Source organism: Cornus florida, unplaced genomic scaffold (assembly GCF_030987335.1).
Source record: "Cornus florida cultivar Cherokee Brave unplaced genomic scaffold, ASM3098733v1 CherokeeBrave_3.0.0_Hap2_Chr05, whole genome shotgun sequence".
NCBI lineage: Eukaryota > Viridiplantae > Streptophyta > Magnoliopsida > Cornales > Cornaceae > Cornus > Cornus florida.
This window is the reverse complement of record NW_026775575.1, coordinates 74,754,198-74,768,327: the sequence shown is the minus strand read 5'-3', so window position 1 is coordinate 74,768,327 and position 14,130 is coordinate 74,754,198.

The window sequence follows — 14,130 nt, the reverse complement described above, 5'->3', positions numbered from 1 at the left end:
TTAATTGTTTACATATGTGTCATGTGTTTTAAATTGAATTAAGTTATCTTTTATTATTTAATTGGCATTTTATTGTTTATGTGTTTTTAGTTATTTAATTGGGTTATTTAATTGGAATTAATTAGTTAAGTGGATTTAATTATTTAATTATTTTTTTTCATTTAATTCTGTTTTAAGTTACAGTTAACTTTGGGGTTGGAATTTCACGTATAGGTAAGCCGTAACAGAGATAGTTTCATGGGCCGACTAGGTTTAGAATTAGGACTCTATCTCTGATTAAACACGGATTAGGGTTTATAATTTTTACGCCTATATATATACGGTTATAATCCGTATCAAGGGTTGGAAAAACCCTATTCACGTACCAAAGATACAGAGAGAAAAACAGAGAGCAGTTGTGGGAAAACAGAGTGAGGCTTAAGAGGAATTGTACAGAGAGGACCAAGGAGGTTGAGTAAGGATTAGAGACAGAGTTATAGGAAGCTTGGCGGCGTTCAGAATTGCCGAAAAACTTAGAGACGACACAGGGATTTCAAAATTTAAATCACAGGCAAGTTCTTCTCTTTCTCCTTCTCTTTGGCTCGTGTTCTGTGCACCTAGATAGTCTCTAGGGGTTAACTAATTAGTAAATGGAACTTATGTGTTTAATGTATGCTTGTTGATGATTTGTTTGCATTGAATTCAAATCTGTTTACAGTTCGTGTATTGTTGCTCCCAGTTCTATTCATTAAAGCATATTAAAATCTGTTGAGATTTTAGTTACGATTCTTGCTTCTATCTTCTGTAAACAAACCCTGGGGATGTTAATGGGATGATATAAGACTCCTAAGATCAGTTTGTGAAGAGAAACAGAGAGGTTGGAATAGAATTATAGTTTCAGTTTTGTTCCTAACGCGGGTTAGTTCGGTAGCAAATTTAATCTCTGTAATTGATTTTAATTGTTGTTATCAAGCCATTGGGATGCTACTGGGTATTAATATGACACCTAAGTTTGGTTTTAAAAACTAACAGAGTGTTAGGAATAAGCCGGAGAAGGAACACAAGAGCTGAAACGACGCACCGGGGACTGAAGGCTCTTAAAGGAGGTGAGAGCCGGCTCCATAGAAGTGGGAGCCGGCTCCCACAACAAAGTAGAGCCGGCTCTAAGGAGTCCTAGAGCCGGCTCTAGGCTGGAAAAAGAGCCTGCTCCAAATTTTGGAGCAGGCTCCCTTATTATTTTTTATTTATTTTAAGTTTTTTTTTTATTTTCTACGTACTATGTTCATTGTTGGAGCATGAAGACTATTTGAGTGAATTTGGAACTTTACAGAGGGATTAAGGAATGAATTTTGAGTGTTATTAAGACCCTAAATTGATTAAAGTTTAATTCTAAATTGTCGGGACAAACAGTGTAAAAATTAAGGCACTTCCTATGTTGTTAACAATTGGAAGTTGAATTAATTGTTGAATTCAATTTCTGCAATTTGATGGAATATAATGTGTTTATAAAACTTATTTTAGAATGCATTCAAGTGCATGATAAGGTCATTTAATTATTAATTTTAATCATGCATGCTTAGGAGGCTAGTTGCTGAATTATTAAATCGTTTCCTGCAACTATATGGTTAATGCTTGGATTTAAATTGCCGAAATATTAAACAATCTTCTGAAATTGTTTTAGCAATTTATTGGATAGTAATAGGATTATTTAACCTATTCACATGCATGATGGAGTCCCTGACATATTAAATTTGGTTTATGCATGCTCTGGATGTTAGTTGTTGATTTGTTAAATCGTCTCCTGCAACTATATGGTTAAATGCTTGGATTTAAATTGCTGAAGCTTTAAATATTTTTTTGCAATTGTTTGGATGATGGTTCTTGGGTCTGTAAATTATTAAACTGTTATATATGTTGTAATTTACCTGGATATGGAGGATTGTATGTACCGGTATGGGACGGTGACATACTAGGGACGGTTTAGCTCAAAACGCATAAACCTAACCTAATGGATTAATGGAATGGATTGAAAGATATCAAATCCTAATTGTGATTAAGTCAGATCAGCTGTAACCAAGTTGGATGACTTCCTGGATTAACGGATGGTAGTTAAGTCATATCAACTGAATAAGTTGAGTGACTAACTAGTTGGTTTATTGTAGGTCAGTTTAATAAATAGTTGAACTGCTTACTGGATTTAGACGGACTTTATGTATATGTTTATGGTACCACAAGTTGAGTTTGAGTCTCAGGCTCGTTGGTTAGGGTGCGTATATGCAGTGGATGCGTAACTGGTTATAATAGGTTGAGGTGTACCCTGTTAGGTCTAGGTACTCATGCCCACCTTTGAGTGCGTATTCGCATGTTACCTTCTATTCAGGTTGAGACCCCTATTATAGACTAGTGAATGTCCCTTAGTGTGGTTATATTTATACGTATGGACTAGATAGATATTGTGAGGTGTCTACGGTGTATCTACGTATCGGGTCACTGTATGGATTGCAGTTAGATTAGAACTTGCTCGTGGGTCTGACCCACTCCTTCATTATTCTTTTCAGGTATAGGACGGTTCCAGCTTTAGAGCTTGATCGTGCTCGTCGAGGATAGTCTCACTTTCATCTGATTACGTAGGACTTCTCTCGATATTTCTAGCATTATCTATTTTCAGTTTTCAGTTTCAGTTGAACTTTTGGTTAGGGGTCCATCAGTGAATTCCCAAGTTGTAACCTTGAAGTTGTGGAGGATTTTATAATTAATGTTTCTTTCAGTTTTATTCTATCTTTATTATTCTTTTTGTCATCTATGTTCACTTTAAAATACTTTAATTGTTTGATATTCCCTCGGGTTTGGGCCTGGGCCTGATCAACCCGTGTCTCGGATCCGAGGGGTATCACAGTTGGTATCAGAGCACTCCAGGTTCAAGTGTCTCTAGGACGTTTCGTATTAAGACTTCCGCGTAGCATTTGTTTTTTATATAGAGCTTATGTTTAGGATTCGTTGAATTCTTTCATGGTTCGTTTAAACTCGTACTGATGTCTGTCTTTCTATGTTAACAGCATGGTTAACACTGGAAGAGGACAGAACATGAACAGTTGACAGAGGAGAGCGGCTCGTAGACAGCAGGAACGTTTACAACGTCGGCAAATGGAAGAAGAGCAACAAATGCCAGGGTTTCAGGAGGAGCAGGAGGAAGTTCAACAGACTCAGGGTCGGGTCAGATCTCCAGAGATTCCTCCACACCTCAATGACCTTGTTGCTCGGGCTATAGAGGCTGGGGTAACAGCTGCACTCCGGAGCCAACCACAGGTTCAGCAGGCACCTGTACCAGCACCAGTGGTTCAGACGGATTCTTGGGGAAAGGCTAAGAGCTTTTTCACAAAGGGGAGTCCACCTGAGTTCTCAGGCTCAACCGATGTGAGAGCAGCTCACCAGTGGAAACAGGACATTGAGCGTCATCTTCGTTTGGTTTAGTGCACGGAGGTTCAGAAGCAGATGCTTGCTACTTTCAAGTTAGTTGGGGATGCACTACAGTGGTGGGAGTCAGTTACCACCCCAGAGGAGAGGATGACATTGACTTATGATGAGTTCAGTGCTCGCTTTGAAGAGAAATATTTTCCCTATGCAATTAGGGCAGCTATGAAGACCGAGTTTCTAAATTTGCAGCAGGGAAGCATGACAGTGGCGGAGTATGAGCAGCAGTTCACACGCTTGTCTCTCTTTGCACCGGAGGAGGTGGATACAGAGGAGAAGAAGCGTAACAGTTTCGTCAAGGGACTGATGTGGTCTATCAAGAGAGCTATTACAGGTAGTCCAGCCTATACTACCTATGCTCAGGTGATAGACGCCGCTCTACAACAGTATTAGTTGACTGTGGACATCAGACAGGCTCGTGGTGAGAAGCGAGGTGATAAAGACTCTGTTAATCAGTCAGATGAAAAGGGGAATGGCAATGGTCACCGGCAGAATGACAAAGGCAAGTTCCAAGGACAACAGACTTGGAAGAAGCACAAGGGTGGTTCAGATGCTCACCGGAATGTGGCACCTATTCAAAGGCAACAGAATGGGGGACCACAGGTAGGACAGGGTCAGCCACAGGCTAACCGACAGAGAAGGCCATTTGGTACTTTCCAGGGTAGTTGTTACACTTGTGGAGAGTATGGTCATACCACCAGGCAGTGTCCTAAAGCAGGATAGGGACAGGGACAGAGACAATATGTGCAGCAGGGACAGAGGGCGCCAGTGCCTCTACCAGCTCCACAAGTTCCGCGGATTCAGGGACAGACACATCTAGCTTTACCGGCACTGCCGCAGACTCAGGGACAGGCACCATAACAGTTGCATTATGGCAGGGTGTATAACCCCATGCCATAGGATGTTCAGACACCTCAGACTATTGAGGGTAAGTTTCCTATTCATGGTTTGCATAGACGTGTTTTATTTGATACTGGTGCTACACACTCATTTGTAGCTAGGACTTTTGTTGCTTCATCTGGGACGAGGACGAGGGTATGCACTAGACCTCAGGGTATTTCTACACCATTGGGTGATACAGCTATTATACATGAGAGTGATGGGCATGTGACACTAGATATTGGCAGACTCAGATTTCTAGCCAATCTACTGGTCCTGGATATGCACACTTATGATGTGATACTTGGGATGGATTGGTTATCTCACTACCATGCCCAAGTTGATTGTTTTGATAGATCTATTATTTTTACCATACCTGGTCAAGATATGTATGTAGTAGCTATGCCACGTTCTAAAGGAGGCGGTAGCACCTATTTGTTCCATGTGGAGGAGAAAAAGGATGAGAGGATTACTGTGTCATTGGATAACATACCAATTGTACAGGATTTCCCGGATGTATTTCAGGAGATTCCAGGGTTGCCACCTAGTCGCGAGATCGATTTTGTGATAGACTTAGCTCCAGGCACTGCGCCTATTGCTAGGGCACCCTATAGAATGGCACCGGTAGAGATGAGAGAGCTGAGGGATCAGATTCAGCAGTTACTCAGCCAGGGTTTTATTCGTAGGAGTACATCACCTTGGGGAGCACTGGTTCTATTTGTAAAAAAGAAGGATGGTTCGCTTCGTCTGTATATAGATTACAGGGAGTTGAACAAGGTTACGATTCGTAACAAGTATCCTTTGCCCAGGATTGATGACTTGTTTGATCAGTTAAGGGGAGCCACATATTTCTCCAAGATTAATCTGCGTTCTGGGTATCATCAGCTGAGGGTTAGGGAGCAGGATGTTCCTAAGACAGCGTTTCTCACGAGATATGATTCTTATGAGTTTTGCGTTATGCCGTTTGGGATAACTAATGCACCTGCAGTGTTCATGGACTTGATGAATAGAGTCTTCCGGGCTTATTTGGATCAGTTTGTTATTATCTTTATTGATGACATCTTGATCTATTCTCGGTCGGAGGACGATCATGCTAGACATCTTCGCATAGTCTTGCAGATGCTCCGTGAGCATCAGTTATATGCCAAGTTCGAGAAGTGTGAATTTTGGCAGCGGGAGGTGAAATTTTTGGGTCACGTGGTGTCAGAAAAGGGGATAGCAGTGGATCCGGCTAAGGTTTCAGCGGTGGTTGAGTAGGGACAGCCTACGTCACCTACTGAGATTCGGAGTTTTCTCGGTCTGGCAGGATATTACGGGAGATTCATCCAGGGGTTCTCCAAGATAGCAGGACCACTCACTCATCTGACCAAGAAGGGTGTACAGTTCGTGTGGGATGAACACTGTCAGCGAGCTTTTGATAAGCTGAAAAGGAAGCTGACTTCTGCACCGGTTCTGGCTACTCCGCAGAGCGGGATAGAGTATCTTATTTACACGGATGCTTCGATGCAGGGTCTTGGATGTGTATTGATGCAGGAGGAGCGACCGATTTCTTATGGATCTCGGAAACTTAAGCCTCATGAGCTTAATTATCCAACACATGATTTGGAGTTGGCAGTAGTGGTCTTTGCCTTGCGTATTTGGAGGCATTATCTGTTGGGTGAGTCCTTTAGATTATTCAGTGATCACAAGAGTCTGTAGTACTTGTTCACTCAGCGAGAGCTGAATATGAGACAGCGCAGATGGTTGGAGTTTGTAAAAGACTATCATTTTTCTATACAGTACCATCCAGGGAAAGCGAATGTGGTGGCGGATGCACTCAGTCGCCGACCTGTTGGTAGTCTTTCTGCTCTATTCACTACTGAGTGGAATGCTTTGCAGAGTGTGGATGAGTTATCGGATGCTTTTATGGCTTGCATGGTAGTTACACCTTCCATCATTCACAAGGTTTTACAAGCACAACTCACCGATCAGCAGTGTGTCGACAAGGTCGCAGAGATAGCTTCCGGAGAGGTAATATTATACTATGTTGGGGCTGATGGAGGTTTAAGGTACAAGGGACGGTTAGTGGTACCTTCTGCTGATGATTTGAGGAAGGATGTGATGACTGAGACTCACCACTCTGAGTTCTCTATTCATCCAGGAGACGATAAGATGTATCAGGATATGAAGCGGCAGTTTTGGTGGGCAGGTATGAAGAGGGACATTGCTCTTTTTGTTTCTCAGTGTAGTAGTTGTCAGATGGTTAAGATTGATCATCAGAGGCCGCCAAGAGCTCTACAGTCACTACCAATTCCGGAGTGGAAATGGGAGAGCATATCTATGGATTTTGTGGAAGGGTTGCCAAATTCTTTCAAGGGGCATAATTCTATATGGGTCATTATAGATAGGTTAACTAAGTCAGCTCATTTCTTGCCTATTTGCACTGACTACACTTCGGAGCAATTGGCGAGGCTTTACATTTCAGAGATTGTGAAGCTACATGGCATTCCATTGTCTATTATATCGGACAGGGATTCGAGCTTTGTATCTGAATTTTGGAAGAGTTTTCAGCAGGCTTTAGGTACGGAGTTACACCTTAGTACTGCTTATCATCCTCAGACTGACGGACAGACTGAGAGGGTGAATCAGATTATGGAATATATGCTTCGATCGTGTGTCCTGGATTTCAAAGGCCACTGGGAGGACTATTTGCCACTTGTGGAGTTTGCTTATAACAATAGTTTCCAGAAGACTATTGGGATGGCACCTTTTGAGGCGTTATACGGTCGACCGTGTCGATCACCTGTTTGTTCGATGGAGGTTGGAGAGAATCGATTCTTAGGTCCTGAGTTCATCAAGGATACCTCTAAAAAGATTGCTCTTATTCGAGATCGCATGCGTACTGCCCAAAGTAGGCAGAAGAGCTATGCTGATCGTCGCACTCGTGCTTTGGAGTTTCAGGTTGGGGATCAGGTTCTTCTCAAAGTATCTCCTATGAAGGGTGTTATGCGCTTTGGGAAGAAAGGGAAGTTGTCTCCGCGGTTTGTCGGTTCATTCATGATTAAGGATCGAGTTGAAGCTGTTGCTTATCGGTTGGCACTGCCGGATAATTTGGATCGCGTACACAGCATATTTCATGTGTCCATGTTGCGGAAATTTCTGCGAGATGAGGATCGGTATCAGCATATCGATGTTGGGGAGATTGAGTTGCAGCCGGATGCAACTTATTTGGAGCCACCATGTCGTATTGTCGATTGTCGGGATCAAATCATTCGCAATAAGGTTATTCCTTTGGTTCATGTGCAGTGGAGTCATCACAATGAGGCCGAGTCCACTTGGGAATGGGAGGATATCATTCGCTCGCAGTTTCTTAGAATATTGGAAGAAGGTAAGGGCGAATTCCGAGGACGGAATTCCTTTTGTTAGGGGGGAAGAATGTAATACCCCTAATTTTAAAAGGATAGTCTTGGCATTTATTTATTATTTTTATTATATTTTTCGTGATTATTTGGTTTAAGTATTTTTATTTATTGATTTAATTTAATTGTTTACCTATGTGTCATGTGTTTTAAATTGAATTAAGTTATCTTTTATTATTTAATTGGCATTTTATTGTTTATGTGTTTTTAGTTATTTAATTGGGTTATTTAATTGGAATTAATTAGTTAAGTAGATTTAATTATTTAATTGTTTTTTTTCATTTAATTCTGTTTTAAGTTACAGTTAACTTTGGGGTTGGAATTTCACGTATAGGTAAGCCGTAACAGAGATAGTTTCATGGGCCGACTAGGTTTAGAATTAGGGCTCTATCTCTGATTAAACACGGATTAGGGTTTATGATTTTTACGCCTATATATATACGGTTATAATCTGTATCAAGGGTTGGAAAAACCCTATTCACGTACCAAAGATACAGAGAGAAAAACAGAGAGCAGTTGTGGGAAAACAGAGTGAGGCTTAAGAGGAATTGTACAGAGAGGACCAAGGAGGTTGAGTAAGGATTAGAGACAGAGTTATAGGAAGCTTGGCGGCGTTCAGAATTGCCGGAAAACTTAGAGACGACACAGGGATTTCAAAATTTAAATCACAGGCAAGTTCTTCTCTTTCTCCTTCTCTTTGGCTCGTGTTCTGTGCACCTAGATAGTCTCTAGGGATTAACTAATTAGTAAATGGAACTTATGTGTTTAATGTATGCTTGTTGATGATTTGTTTGCATTGAATTCAAATCTGTTTACAGTTCGTGTATTGTTGCTCCCAGTTCTATTCATTAAAGCATATTAAAATCTGTTGAGATTTTAGTTACGATTCTTGCTTCTATCTTCTGTAAACAAACCCTGGGGATGTTAATGGGATGATATAAGACTCCTAAGATTTGTTTGTGAAGAGAAACAGAGAGGTTGGAATAGAATTATAGTTTCAGTTTTGTTCCTAACGCGGGTTAGTTCGGTAGCAAATTTAATCTCTGTAATTGATTTTAATTGTTGTTATCAAGCCATTGGGATGCTACTGGGTATTAATATGACACCTAAGTTTGGTTTTAAAAACTAACAGAGTGTTAGGAATAAGCCGGAGAAGGAACACAAGAGCTGAAACGACGCACCGGGGACTGAAGGCTCTTAAAGGAGGTGAGAGCCGGCTCCATAGAAGTGGGAGCCGGCTCCCACAACAAAGTAGAGCCGGCTCTAAGGAGTCCTAGAGCCGGCTCTAGGCTGGAAAAAGAGCCTGCTCCAAATTTTGGAGCAGGCTCCCTTATTATTTTTTATTTATTTTAAGTTTTTTTTTTATTTTCTACGTACTATGTTCACTGTTGGAGCATGAAGACTATTTGAGTGAATTTGGAACTTTACAGAGGGATTAAGGAATGAATTTTGAGTGTTATTAAGACCCTAAATTGATTAAAGTTTAATTCTAAATTGTCGGGACAAACAGTGTAAAAATTAAGGCACTTCCTATGTTGTTAACAATTGGAAGTTGAATTAATTGTTGAATTCAAATTCTGCAATTTGATGGAATATAATGTGTTTATAAAACTTATTTTAGAATGCATTCAAGTGCATGATAAGGTCATTTAATTATTAATTTTGATCTATGCATGCTTAGGAGGCTAGTTGCTGAATTATTAAATCGTTTCCTGCAACTATATGGTTAATGCTTGGATTTAAATTGCCGAAATATTAAACAATCTTCTGAAATTGTTTTAGCAATTTATTGGATAGTAATAGGATTATTTAACCTATTCACATGCATGATGGAGTCCCTGACATATTAAATTTGGTTTATACATGCTCCGGATGTTAGTTGTTGATTTGTTAAATCGTCTCCTGCAACTATATGGTTAAATGCTTGGATTTAAATTGCTGAAGCTTTAAATATTTTTCTGCAATTGTTTGGATGATGGTTCTTGGGTCTGTAAATTATTAAACTGTTATATATGTTGTAATTTACCTGGATATGGAGGATTGTAAGTACCGGTATGGGACGGTGACATACTAGGGACGGTTTAGCTCAAAACGCATAAACCTAACCTAATGGATTAATGGAATGGATTGAAAGATATCGAATCCTAATTGTGATTAAGTCAGATCAGCTGTAACCAAGTTGGATGACTTCCTGGATTAACGGATGGTAGTTAAGTCATATCAACTGAATAAGTTGAGTGACTAACTAGTTGGTTTATTGTAGGTCAGTTTAATAAATAGTTGAACTGCTTAACCTGGATTTGGACGGACTTTATGTATATGTTTATGGTACCACGAGTTGAGCTTGAGTCTCAGACTCGTTGGTTAGGGTGCGTATATGCAGTGGATGCGTAGCTGGTTATAATAGGTTGAGGTGTACCCTGTTAGGTCTAGGTACTCATGCCCACCTTTGGGTGCGTATTCGCATGTTGCCTTCTATTTAGGTTGAGACCCCTATTATAGACTAGTGAATGTCCCTTAGTGTGGATATATTTATACGTATGGACTAGATAGATATTGTGAGGTGTCTACGGTGTATCTGCGTATCGGGTCACTGTATGGATTGCAGTTAGATTAGAACTTGCTCGTGGGTCTGACCCACTCCTTCATTATTCTTTTCAGGTACAGGACGGTTCCAGCTTTAGAGCTTGATCGTGCTCGTCGAGGACAGTCTCACTTTCATCTGATTACGTAGGACTTCTCTCGATATTTCTAGCATTATCTATTTTCAGTTTTCAGTTTCAGTTGAACTTTTGGTTAGGGGTCCATCAGTGGATTCCCAAGTTGTAACCTTGAAGTTGTGGAGGATTTTATAATTAATGTTTCTTTCAGTTTTATTCTATCTTTATTATTCTTTTTGTCATCTGTGTTCGCTTTAAAATACTTTAATTGTTTGATATTCCCTCGGGTTTGGGCCTGGGCCTGATCAAACCGTGTCTCGGATCCGAGGGGTATCACATCCATCCAAGTGGCACCCCTAATTTTTAATTAGTTGAGTTGTTTGAAAGTGAGACCAAAACATGAAACTATAATTTAGTGGTTTCTATGGGGATAATTTAAAAATCAAATAGATTGTAACCGACACTTGCAAAATTTTCAGGAAAGACTTTGTGTGCTTGGGTTAGGTCCACCTAGTTTTAAAATAATTTAGTTTTTTCAATGCGAGACCAAAACATGGAACTATAATTCACTGGTTTCGAAGAGGATAATTAAGAAAGCGCGTAAATTTTATAATAACTTGTCCACACTTGTAAAATTTTCAGGCAGGACTTGGGGTGCTCGAGGACCACCCAGTTTTTGTTTAGTTTAGTTGTTTCAATGTGTGACCAAAACGTGGAACTATAATTCAGTAGTTTCGGAGGGGATAATTATGAAAGCGGGTAGATTTTAAAGTGGCTTGTCCACACTTGTAAAATTTTCAGGTGGGACTTTGGTTGCTCGGGTTAGGTCCACCCAGTTTTTAATTAGTTTAGTTGTTTCAATGCGAGGCCAAAACGTGGAACTATAATTCAATGGTTTCAAAGGGGATAATTAATAAAACACATAGATTTTAAAGTAGCTTATCCAAACTTGTAATATTATCAAGCGGTACCTGGGTTGCTCGGGTTAGATCTACCCAGTTTTTAATTAGTTTAGTTATTTCAATGCAAGACCAAAACTTGGAACTATAATTCAGTGGTTTTGGAGGGGATAATTAAGAAAGTGCGTAAATTTTAAAGTAGCTTGTCCACACTTGTAAAATTTTCAGCCAAGACTTAGAGTGCTCAGGTTAGGTCCACTCAATTTTTAATTAGTTTTGTTGTTTTAATGCGAGATCAAAACATGGAACTATAATTTAGTGGTTTTGGAAGGGATAATCAAGAAAGCGAGTAGATTTTAAAATAGCTTGCCCACACGTGTAAAATTTCTAGGCAGGACTTAGGGTGCTCGAGTTAGGTCCACCCAGTTTTTAATTAATTTAGTATTTTCAGTTCGAGACCAAGACATGGAACTATAATTCAATTGTTTTGAAGGGGATAATTAAGAAAGTGCGTAGATTTTATAATAGCTTGTCCACGCGTGTAAAATTTTCAAGCAGCAGTTAGGTCCACCTAGTTAGTTTTTTAATTAGTTTAGTTTTTTTTCAATAGGAGACCAAAACATGGAACTATAATTCAATTTTTCAAACAAGACTTGGGGTGCTCGGGTTAGGACCACCCAATTTTAATTATTTCAATGTGAGACCAAAACTCGGAACTATAATTCAGTGGTTTCAGATGAGATAATTAAAAAAGCGTATAGATTGTGTGAAATAATTTATTGAAGAATATTTGCCTTTATACTATTAATGTGTAATAATGATGCGATGACACCTATCTTTCATTAAAATTAAAGTATTTAAAAAAAATAACATAAATCTTAACTTTCTCTTTTTTGTGTTTTAAAATTCTAAAATACACACTTCTCATTTTATCATTATGCCAAATTAGTGATGTGGAGGATGTTGCTTCTTTGTTTTGTCTTGCAAAGGTCAGTATTGTTTTATTTTTAGGGTCATGTCAAAAGACACCAAAAATATTAAATATTGGAAGGGGGAGACTAACCATATATAGAAGGGTAAAAAAAGGGCAAAGTGAGAAAAACACCCCTAACATCTTCTCTTTCTTTTTTTTGGTACATAACTGCGTTAAGTTTGAAAAAATGATCAAAGAATGATTTAAGGTCACTATTTCGTTACAAATTTGCCCATGACATTTTTAAGATATAAAATTCTAAAAATACCCTTTTCTCTTCCAATAATGCCATTAAAAAAAATAAATAAATAAGGGAGAAAGACACTCCTAATGTTTACATTTTAGGCAAATAACACCCCTATTGTTTATGTTGTGTATATAACTCCGTTAAGTTTGAAAATTTGAGCAAAGAATAGCTTGACGTTACTATTTCGTTAAAAATTTAGTCATGTGAATTGCACATGACATTTTTAAGATATAAAATTTCAAAAATGTCCATATATCCGATAATGCTATTATATATACACACACACACACACACACTGAACTGAAAAGAGGAACACTTTAGTCATTTCACATTTATTTATTTATTTATTTTTTATTCAATTATAGAGGAACACTTTAGTCTTTTCAGCAATCAAGTCCTTATTTGCTCCAAAATTGAATGTTATGAATTTTTTAGAATGTATAGAGGGTTATATACTTTATATGCATACCATAGGGATATTTTTTTTTCTTGTGACCCAAAAAAAAAAGAAAAAAAAAAGAGAGGTGCTTTAGTCCTTTCAAATTTAATTATTTTTTTACCCTTTTTTATTTAGTTATGGAGGGACACTTTAGTCTTTTAAGCATTCAGATCCTTGTTTCCTCAAAAATTGAATGTCAGGGATTTTTCAAAACGTATAAGGAGTTATACACTCTATATGCATGCCATAGAAGTATTTTTCGCTCGCGACCCTTAAAAAGATAATAATTTACTTGTGAAATTAGGGTTAAAAGTGTCATTTCCTTTTAGATGGAAGTGCAAATGAAGAAAAGGAGAGTGTAAAAATATAAAAATTACACTTTTCTTAGATTAGGAATTCCTCGATCATGTAAAATATTAACCAAATTACAATCTCATGGTCTAAAATGGCTTGCTCACACTTGTAAAATTTTCAGACAAGATTTGGGGTGCTCGGGTTAGGCCCACCCAAGTACCACCCTAGTTTTTAATTAGTTTATTAGTTGTTCAACAAGAGACCAAAATATGGAACTATAATTCAATGGTTTCGGAGGAGATAATTAAGAAAGCGAGTAGATTGTAAAATGGCTTGCTGAAACTTGTATGTAAAATTTTCAGACAGGACTTTGTGTGCTCGAGTTAGGCCCATCCAAGTACCACCCCTAATTTTTAATTAGTTGTGTTGTTTGAAAGTGAGACCACGTACGTGAAACTATAATTCAGTGGTTTCTATGGAGAATTTAAGAAAGCAAGTAGATTGTAAAATGGCTTACGGACACTTGTAAAATTTTCAGGCATAACTTCTTGTGCTCAGGTTAGGTCCACCTAGTTTTAAATTAATTTAGTTTTTTTAATGTGAGACCAAAACATGGATTATAATTCAGTAGTTCCGAAGAGGATAATTAAGAAAATGCACAGATATTATAATAGCTTGCCCACACTTGTAAAATTTTTAGGCGGGACTTTGGCTGCTTGGGGTTAGAGGTGGCAATTCGTGTTCGTGGGTCATAATCATGTCTTGTCGATGTAAGGATATTATACTATACAGGTAAACCCAAACTCAACCTATTTAATAATCGTGTCAAAAACCCTCAACACTAACCCAACCCGTTTATTAAATGGGTAAAAGTGTTAACTCGTTTAATGA